Source organism: Macrobrachium nipponense, chromosome 13 (assembly GCF_015104395.2).
Source record: "Macrobrachium nipponense isolate FS-2020 chromosome 13, ASM1510439v2, whole genome shotgun sequence".
In the NCBI taxonomy this organism is placed as follows: Eukaryota; Metazoa; Arthropoda; class Malacostraca; order Decapoda; family Palaemonidae; genus Macrobrachium; species Macrobrachium nipponense.
In genome coordinates this window covers 99,538,670-99,548,669 of record NC_087206.1, presented here as the reverse complement: position 1 = coordinate 99,548,669, position 10,000 = coordinate 99,538,670, and the positions used below count along the sequence as shown (strand labels likewise).

Here is a 10,000-nt window from a genome sequence, read left to right as displayed (position 1 = left end):
AGTTTTCGATCACAATTATATTTTTCGTATTGTATTTTAAAAAAACGTCTCTAGGTACTTTGCTGTTTTTGAGCGTTGTTGTTGAAATCTTGAAGAAATAATTAATGAGGAGCAAAGTACAAGGCTTCTGCTTTGCTCAAAATTGATCGATGATAATTATTATTGACAAAACTGGAACATGTGATCCTATTTGGGGATCCAGAAGTAAGGAAATGTTGATAAAAGCTGAGAATGGCAACGAAAAATACATTAGAATTGAAAATGCGTTGGGACGGAACTCATAAAACTAATTGATAATAAAACAGAGGAAAGATTATGTGGTCATATAGAGTGAAAAGGGTAGGAAAAATTAATCTACAATTATCTTATTATTATTATTATATTTATTTATTTATTTTTTTTTTTGCTCTATCACAGTTCCTCCAATTCGACTGGGTGGGTATTTATATTTGTGGGTGGGGTTCGGGTTGCATCCTGCCTCCTTAGGAGTCCATCACCTCTCCTTACTATGTGTGCCGTTTCTAGGATCACACTCTTCTGCATGAGTCCTGGAGCTACTTCAGCCCTCTAGTTTTTCTAGATTCCTTTTCAGGGGATCTTGGGGATCGTGCCTAGGGCTCCTATGATTATGGGTACGATTTCCACTGGCATATCCCATATCCTTCTTATTTTCTATTTGCAGAATCTGATACTTATCCATTTTTTCCCTCTCTTTCTCTTCAACTCTGGTTGTCCCATGTATTGCGACATCAATGAGTGATACTTTTCTTCTTGACTTTGTCAATCAACGTCACGTCTGTCTGTTTGCACGTATCACCCTATCCGTCCCCTGATACCATAAGTCCCAGAGGATCTTTGCGTGATCGTTTTCTATCACTCCCTCAGGTTGGTGCTCGTACCACTTATTACTGCAAGGTAGCTGATGTTTCTTGCACAGGCTCCAGTGGAGGGCTTTTGCCACTGAATCATGCCTCTTTTTGTACTGGTTCTGTGCAAGTGCCGGGCATTCGCTTGCTATGTGGTTTATGGTTTCATTTTTCGTATTGCACTTCCTACATATGGGAGAGATGTTATTTCCGTCTATCGTTCTTTGAACATATCTGGTTCTTAGGGCCTGATCTTGTGCCGCTGTTATCATTCCTTCAGTTTCCTTCTTTAGCTCTCCCCTCTGTAGCCATTGCCATGTGTCATCGCTGGCTAGTTCTTTAGTCTGTCTCATGTATTGTCCGTGCATTAGTTTATTGTGCCAGTCCTCTGTTCTGTCTGTCATTCTCCTGTCTCTGTATATTTCTGGGTCTTCGTCTACTTTTATTAGTCCTTCTTCCCATGCACTCTTTAGCCACTCGTCTTCACTGGTTTTCAGATATTGCCCAGTGCTCTGTTTTCGATGTTGACGCAGTCCTCTATACTTAGTAGTCCTCTCCCTCCTTTCTTTCGTGTTATGTATAGTCTGTCCGTATTTGCTCTTGGGTGTAGTGCTTTGTGTATTGTCATATGTTCCTGGTTTTCTGATCTATGCTGCGGAGTTTCTGCCTTCGTCCATTCCACTATTCCTGCGCTGTATCTGATTACTGGGCACTGCCCATGTGTTTATGGCTTTTATCATATTTCCCGGCGTTGAGTTTTGACTTGAGTATCGCACTTGAGTCTCTGCATATATTCTTTCCTGATCGTGTCCTTCATCTCTTGGTGTTTTATATCCCCTCCTTCCATTATTCCCAGGTATTTGTATCCTGTCTCATCTATGTGTTTGATGTTTGCTCCCATCTGTAGCTTTATCCCTTCAGTTCTCGTTACTTTGCCCTTTTGTATGTTGACTAAGGCGCATTTTTCTATTCCAAACTCCATCCTGATGTCCCCAGATACAATCCTTACAGTCTGGATTAGGGTATCTATTTCCTTGATGCTCTTACCATACAGCTTGATGTCGTCCATGAACATCAGATGGTTGATTCTGTTGCCTCTTTTCTTGAGTTGGTACCCGGCATCCATCTTCTGTAGTACTTTTGTCATGGGAATCATAGCTACTACGAAGAGTAGTGGGGGACAGTGAGTCGCCCTGGAAGATCCCTCTCCTGATATTAAACCTCTGCTAGTCTTATTCCAGAGCTTGTAAGTATTGTATTCCAGTTGCGCATTGTATTTTTGAGGAAGCTGATGGTGTTTTTCCTCTGCACAATATATTTTCAGGCATTCTATTAGCCGTGTGTGTGGTATCATGTCGAAGGCTTTCTTATAGTCTATCCATGCCATGCTTAGGTTGGGTTTCCTTCTCCTACTGTTCTTCATTACCATTTTGTCTATCAGGAGCTGGTCTTTTGTGCCCCTACACTTCCTTCTGCAGCCTTGCTGTTGGTGGGGGATAGTGTTTGTCTCCTCTAGGTAGTTGTATAGCCTTTCACTGATGATACCTGTTAGTAACTTCCACATTATTGGTAGCAGGTGATAGGCCTGTAGTTACTGGCTATATTTCCCTTACTCTTGTCTTTTTGTACTAAGGATGTTCTTCCTGTGGTCATCCATTTTGGTGCATGGTGATTTGAGATACAATGCTGGAGTTGTTCTGCTATTTCGTGGGTGTAGGGCCTTGAAGTTTTTGAGCCAGTATCCATGGACTTCATCGGGACCTGGGGCTTTCCAGTTTGGCATTTTTTTTGTTTTTTTTAGTTGGTGTCTGACTGTGTCTGTCGTGATCTCTGTGAATCTTTTGTTTTATTCTCCCTGTTTCTTCTTCCTTGACTTCCTGGAGCCATGTTGCATGTTTGTTGTGTGATACCGGATTGCTCCATATGTTTTCCCCAGAGTCTACTTACTTGGTTCGGCTTCAGGAATTTCTGGGTGGTTGTCTTCCCTCTTAGTTGGCTGTATAGTCTTTTCTGGTTGGTTCCGAATAGTTTGTTCTGTTGGTATCCCTTATTCCTGTTCGTGTACCGTTGGATCTTATGTGCTTTGGCCTTAAGCCTCTGTTTTACATCTTCTATTGTGTTGTTTAGTCCCCTCTCTTGTACTTTGTATTTCTCGTTGAGTTCCTCCCTTGTTTTCTTGCTTCTTAGCCTTTTTTCTGCCATCTCTTTCAGTTTACTCAAGTCTGATCTCATCACCATGATTTGCTTTTCCAGGCTCCTTTTCCAAGGAGGTTTTCTTGGTTGTGGTTGTGCTGGTGGTGTTGGTGTTCGAATCCCCATCAGTTCTGCTACTAATCTTGCTCCTGCATATGTCAAGTTATTTGTTTCTGTGATACTGGTGGTGTGTATTATGACCCATTATTTCATTGACCTCACTTGTTTTCTCCCTTAATTTCTTGGTGTTGTAGGCTTTTATTATTATTATTATTATTATTATTATTATTATTATTATTATTATTATTATTATTATTATTATTATTATTATTATTATTATTAAGTCTTGTTGAAAAGGATTGCTGCATCAGCTCCATTAATTTTGTATAAAGTCTTCTCTATTTTCCTTATTAAGGATTTCTCAATGTTGCTGAAACTGGCAAGCAACGTGCCAAAGGGATCGTCAAATCCAGTGTAGTCATATTGAATGATCTTTATTAACTGCTATATACATATATTACTGTTACAAGTTTCTCTCTCTCTCTCTCTCTCTCTCTCTCTCTCTCTCTCTCTCTCTCTCTCTCTCTCTGACGTTTCGCTCAGATCTGCCAGGGCATGGTCACAGCGATGGTTGATATTATTATTATTATTATTATTATTATTATTATTATTATTATTATTATTATTATTATTATTATTTATTATTATTATTATTATTATTATTATTATTATTATTCATTATTATTATTATTTATATAACATGTGAAAATGTCTCTGGATTAAACCAGTAAGCCATCCAGAGGAGAGTGTAACCAAATGAGAGAAGAAGAGAAAAATCAGAACTGAGATGAGACATATCGTTATTTACATAGAAGAAAAACGCATTGGCTGGAGTATGCGATTGAATAATACAAAACCAAATGAACTGCATCCCAGGGACTGGTGAATCAGATAAATGTGGGGCAAAGGAGTCACTATGGCGACGAAAGAGGGACGAGACGCGAAATGATCGATTTATCACCTAATAAATGGCCACTGGACGGATGGACGGAGACAATGCCTGGAAGCATATACTGGGATAAGCGAGAGAATAAAGAGGGATGTGGAAATCCCAATGAAGAGAGCGAGAGGGGAGAGAGGAGAGTCGAGGGGAACTGACGCAAACGGGATTTAGGGGGAGAGAATGGGATGGTCAAACGGAATGAGTAGAGGGGCGAGAAATAGCAGACTTGAATTGCTGAATCAAGTGAAGTATATATACATGAGTTTGTGTGGGAGGCTCGGGCTCATTTTTCACTTTCCGGTATTTAGAAAGAGTAATAATGGTTTTTATATAATAAGAATACGTAATAGCTTATTTGGGGTTCGGATAGATTTGAATTTTAAAGGTTAAATGGACCTTGAATTGCCTAGCTGCTGATTGATTGAAAGCGAAAGAGGGTATTTCAAATTTGTTCTTTGTCATCCTTGGATAAAGGGAAAACTCGTCCATGATTGACATTTTTAAACATTTTATTTGAAACGTACTCCTAGTAAGCTTGACCATATGGCAATTGCTTAGCATGGCTCTTCTGAGTAATAGAAAAATGAGTTATCTACAAGTGAAAAATCACATTTCTGTTGCTGAAGTAATGCATGATCGTAATCTTAGGGGAAATGGTAGTTGCTATAAACGTAATTTTCACGTAATTTAAGGTGTTTACTTTTTTTAACGCATGATTCAAATGAAACAGAATTTCTTGTGGAATTAGACTGTGCTTAAAGGTTACCGTCCACATGTCTTGATTCTTTTTTGTGAACGAAGAACATCTCTTTGGATTTCAATACCAAGTTACAACAAGCTTCTTAGTTTATGGATAGTTTCAGGTGACCCGACCAAATATTTTCATAAAGCTGTTTTTGCGGACGGTTGTACGATCTTTTCCTGAGGCATTTATTCCATCTGACTCACTTGAACCATTAGCCCCTTGCTGAATAACCACTGGTTCCATGCAACGTAAAAACACCATACAAACAAACAATCTTGAACCATTAGGCAGTTCTTTGGTGGGTGTCTCTTCTAAAACGCCTGCCCCCTCTTCTTGGATTCTTACAAACAAATTTCTTGTTTCTCGTATAGAGAAGTAGGATTTGAAACCGCTAGTTATTTTTGTTTTCTTATCGTCAGTTGACCTTCTTGTTGGATAATTGAGAGCTCTCAACGGCTTTGTTTTCTGACCTCCCTTGCTTAAATTGAACTATTTTCGGTAGCTGAGGCTCTGCATTCGATAGCCTTAAGGTGGGTAATGACAATTCTAGCTTCACCATAGCCGCTGTGTCATGGCCGCCCGTAGAAATGGATGTAAATGACCTCGTTTGGGGATATATTCAGACATAATTTTCTTTGTTTATTGACAGATTGATTGACTGATGAATTGCTGTTTATCAACTATTTTCATATGTATTCATTTCTATTTTATCAGTGCCTTTTCTTTATTTTATCTTGACAGGGAATATCCTATTTCTGTGGAATGGACAGGTTACACCATTTAGGCGCGTCTCACGAGTCTGTGTGCTCATTATAAATGATAATGAGCACCCATAATAGAAACGATTTCTTCGATCTATTGTCCCGAAAGAGAGCTTCACTTATCCTACCTACCGTCGCTATCATCCTCTGTCCTAATGACTTCTTCCCTAATATGATTACTGTATCTCCCATCATCTTAATCATAGTACTCTCAAGGGGTACGTGATTGGATAACTCTATTTGAGAAGCCATCCCTTAACGCCGGTTACTATAACCCAGAGAATATAGTAAGATAATTAGAGAGGGTGACCCTTTGCTTCTTTTTACTAGATGTTTTTTCATTAATGTACATTTTTTTGTAATGGAAGAGACCAAAAGCAACCTCGGTCCCATGATTTTCGTCTGAAGTGATGGCAAATCCTGAATGTCTGAACGAAACTAATACAGGATCAGATTTTTCGACTCTGGAATTTGTGGAATTTGGTGCTTTGTGGTTTGTGAGACATCCAGTAACCATGATGGGCGTCAGAACTGGCTCATTTTCAGTCCTAGTTAATTTTTACTGTTTGTGGCTTATGACGTTTAGCTAAGATTTTCCAATTACTATTTTTTTTTACTGTGTACACACTTTTGGAACCGGATAATTTTTAAAAATCGGGCTTTCATCAAGTAGAATGCCCATATACAAAGAGAGAGAGAGAGGATTGAGAGAGGACGAGAGAGAGAGAACGAGAGAGAGAGAGAGAGAGAGAGAGAGAGAGAGAGAGGCGAAGAGATGTACTATAAAATACTGATGAAAATAACAAGACCTATGTCATCTTCATATTTTCACTTTTATATCTTGAAAATTCAATAACGTACGCGTTCATTTTACTCCATGAAAGCAGTAACTACGTTATGTAGAGGAAATGATTAATAAGTCATATTATTCCAACCGTCACTTTCCTCACTCACTCTGTTAGTCCTCTGACCTTATCTTGACCTTTCCTGCATGCAAGGTCTCACCAGAATATGATTTGATTTCTTGTATTCGTCGTTGCCTGGAATACCGTGTTCTAGTTTTATTCATTTGTATTCCTTGAAAATGAAAACAGTTTCAAAACTCTGACTTTAAATTTTTTTTTTTTTTGCAGTAGCACAACCGTACAATAGTCTATAGTTTTGCAGGTTATTAGTGTTAATAGTGATACAAAAGTCTCCTTATTTTTTATCAAACTTCCCCCAAAAATTATGATGCCATTCCTAATATTGCAAACAGTTCGCATTAAACAAATGGGTATTTTCACAGATTTTGAATATCTATTTTTGGAGAAAAACTAACTCTTTTCAGCTTCTTTCAGTAATAAAGACCTTTATTTCTTAACCGCGTCGAATCATAACGCTCTTGTACTGAACAAAATTAACGCGACGCGTTTTTACTACCTTCTTGAAGTATTACAATATTATAACATATGTAATGAAAAATTTGCCGTCGATAAGACTGCAGTTTTATAGGATATGCGATAAGATGTTATTACAAACCAAAATTACTCTCTTAGTTACTAGAATATGAGAGAGAGAGAGAGAGGAGAGAGAGATTTGATAAGCGAACAAACATGTCAAGCCCCGAGCCTTCGAAAAACTGTCGCGAAATAGATGATGATGTTATATGATTTCGCAGCTATTTCTGTGCCGTACCGTAGCGTATTGCCAGCTTTCCTGCATGCCATTCTGTCATGGCCCACTGGACTGAGAGGTCCCATGACTCATGGAGCCTCTCAGTCCAGTGGTCAGGCGGATTTTCAGTATTCAGTGCATGCAGACTCGGGAGAAGGCCTTTTTGAACATGTTGCTTTTAGTTTTCTGAAAAGAAAACTATTGCGAAGGCTTTGGTTCTTTTTTGGTTTTCTGAAAAGAAAATTATTGTGCTGGATTTGTCAGTCCGTCTGCCGTTTTTTCTGTCCGCCCTCAGATCTCAAAAACTACCGTGGCTAGAGGGCTGAAAATTGGTATATCGATCATCCGCCATCCAATCATCAAACATAGCAAGTTGCAGCCCTCTAGCCTCAGTAGTTTTGATTTTATTCAAGGTTGAAGTTATCCATAATCATGCTTCTGGCAACTATAGGCCACCACCGGGCCGTGGTTAAAATTTCATGGGCCGCGGCTCATACGGTATTATACCGAGACCACAGAAAGATAGATTTATTTTCAGTGGCCTTGATTATAAGCTGTAGCAGCTGTACAGAAAACTCGATTGCGCCGAGGAAACTTCAGCGCATTTTTTACCTATTTTTTTTCTTCTTCCTACTGTTCTTCTTCTTTAACAACCAAAGGTTTTGTACCCTTTTCCATGTGAGCAACATTTCGTGTCAATTACAGCCGCTGAGAGTTTATGAAATTTGTTATCAGAGGTTACCATTAGTAGTATTCTGGAAATTATTTTTTAATACTGTTTTTTTATTTGTTTGTGTCTGTATAATCGAAATTTTTGGTTTTGCTGAATCCCGACCTTCACACCTGGTTACTAGATACATTTTAATTGCTCCCTTTAATTTTGATCTTACTTTTTGCTGCTTGTCATTTAAGTAAATTTTTATATCTTTGAATGCTAGATGTTTTGCCTTTCTTCTATTTTCATTTGTATTATACTACAGTGCTCTTCTATTGAAGGCACTTTTCATTTTCGCCTGTTGGTATCCTACTCTGCTGGGCAGTTTATCGCATCTTTTGCCTCGTTCCTCCGAACGGAAGCTCATTAAATGTTTCCGATGTTCAGTGTTACTTGAGGGGGGCGTCCGCGCGCGCGCGCGCGCGAGAGAGAGAGAGAGAGAGAGAGAGAGAGAGAGAGAGAGAGAGAGAGGAGGACTAAGTCCCTCCGGCCAGGTCAGCGCACGGTGCCCTAAAGTCAGGTTAAGAAGGTAAATTCTGATCAAGCCAGGGCAAGGCATTCTGGGAAAGGTTATAGGTTTGTTTTCGTCGGCAGAACCCATATGTCCGTCGTTCGCGACTGGCCCCGATAATGATAATGAAGGGTAACAATCGCCCACTAGTTTTCACCATCGTTTTCATAAGCTCTTTCAAAGATTTTTTTGTAAGACTCGTCAAAAGTGGGACGGAGACACAGCATTATTCCCTCACTGGTGAAAGATGAAGGGAAAGTCAGGAACGAAAACTCCAAGAACAGCTAGTTACAACTGATTTTAGAAATTTTGCCTTCCTGTTCCCACTGAACAACAGATAAAAAGGAAAAGGTCAAAAGCTGGAAACGTGGAGAAAACGGCGCATTACAGATTGAAGACATTTCCTCCTCCAATTTCCAGTGACAGGGTTGAAAAAAAAAATGGAAAAAAGTTAAATAAAAACAGCTTGACGGGGGAGAGGAAATTGTATAGAAATGACAATGGAGAAAATAATAATAATAAAAAGAATGGCTCTGCAAAGGAACTGGAAATGATTAATAATGGAAAGGGAAAAGAACGAAATTAAGACAAAAAAGAAGGACAATAAAACATGAAACTTCAAGAAAGAAAACATGAAACCGATAAGGAATTGGAGCTGATCACAGAAAAAAAAGAGAGATAAATCTAGGAATCGACATAAAACAAATAAGAAGGCTCCGTACGAGGTCCACCATGAAGGAAAAAATCCACAACGTTGCGTCGATGGAACTTGAAAATAACTGAAACGAGGAAAAGGAAATTTTGAAAAATAGGAAAGATAAAATAGACCCGGAAGTGGTCAGAGGGGGAAATATAAGAAACACGAAATAATAACATAAAACGGAGTTGAAATGGAAACCGGAGCGAATGGAAACAGAGGTGGAATAAAATGTAAAAAAAAAACGCAGAAAATAAAAACATAATGTTAAACGGATCGTGAATTGGAGAGAAAAGGAAAGGAAAACTAAAAAATAATGAAGAACAATCAACCAGAACTAGAAAAAAATTGTTTTGACCAAACAGTTGAGTGTGGCTGGAAGTGGAAAAGATCTGGGTAAACGGAGCTCAAAAAGAAATGTAGATAACGAAAGGGGGGGAAAGAGACTGTGGCAAATAAGAAACGACGCAAAAGAATTAAAAATAAAACTAGAAAATAAAAAAAAATAAAGGAAGGGATGAAGAACCCAAAAGGGATCATCCGTTTTTGTGCGTGTCACTTTCCCAGCAGGCCATGTCATCTATTGGCACCGGTTGGAATCGAATTCTTCTTAATGAGATGTCTCGGAGGTTTCGATTAATTAAAGGAGGATCAGATGCCTCGTTATTTCTCCAGAGGGGAATTGGGTGCCAATAGCATTTTATTTTGCGGTGGAAACTCCGAGACAAAGTTTCTTGTCTCCTTCCTTCGAGGGATGTCATGGAAGGGTCGCATGCGTTTGTTTCTTCGCCGCCTTTAGTGAATTTATATGCTAGTGTTTGTTTATAAAAATAAGTCCATTAGTGCATGTATG

General features: G+C 38.9%; 1 protein-coding gene across 17 annotated transcripts in view; it reads left to right on the top strand.

Annotated features, from left to right (window-relative positions):
* Positions 1–10,000, top strand: part of LOC135225223 (rho GTPase-activating protein 45-like) — a 617,019-nt gene that overhangs the window by 400,697 nt on the left and 206,322 nt on the right. The gene's annotated exons all lie outside the window — the stretch shown is intronic.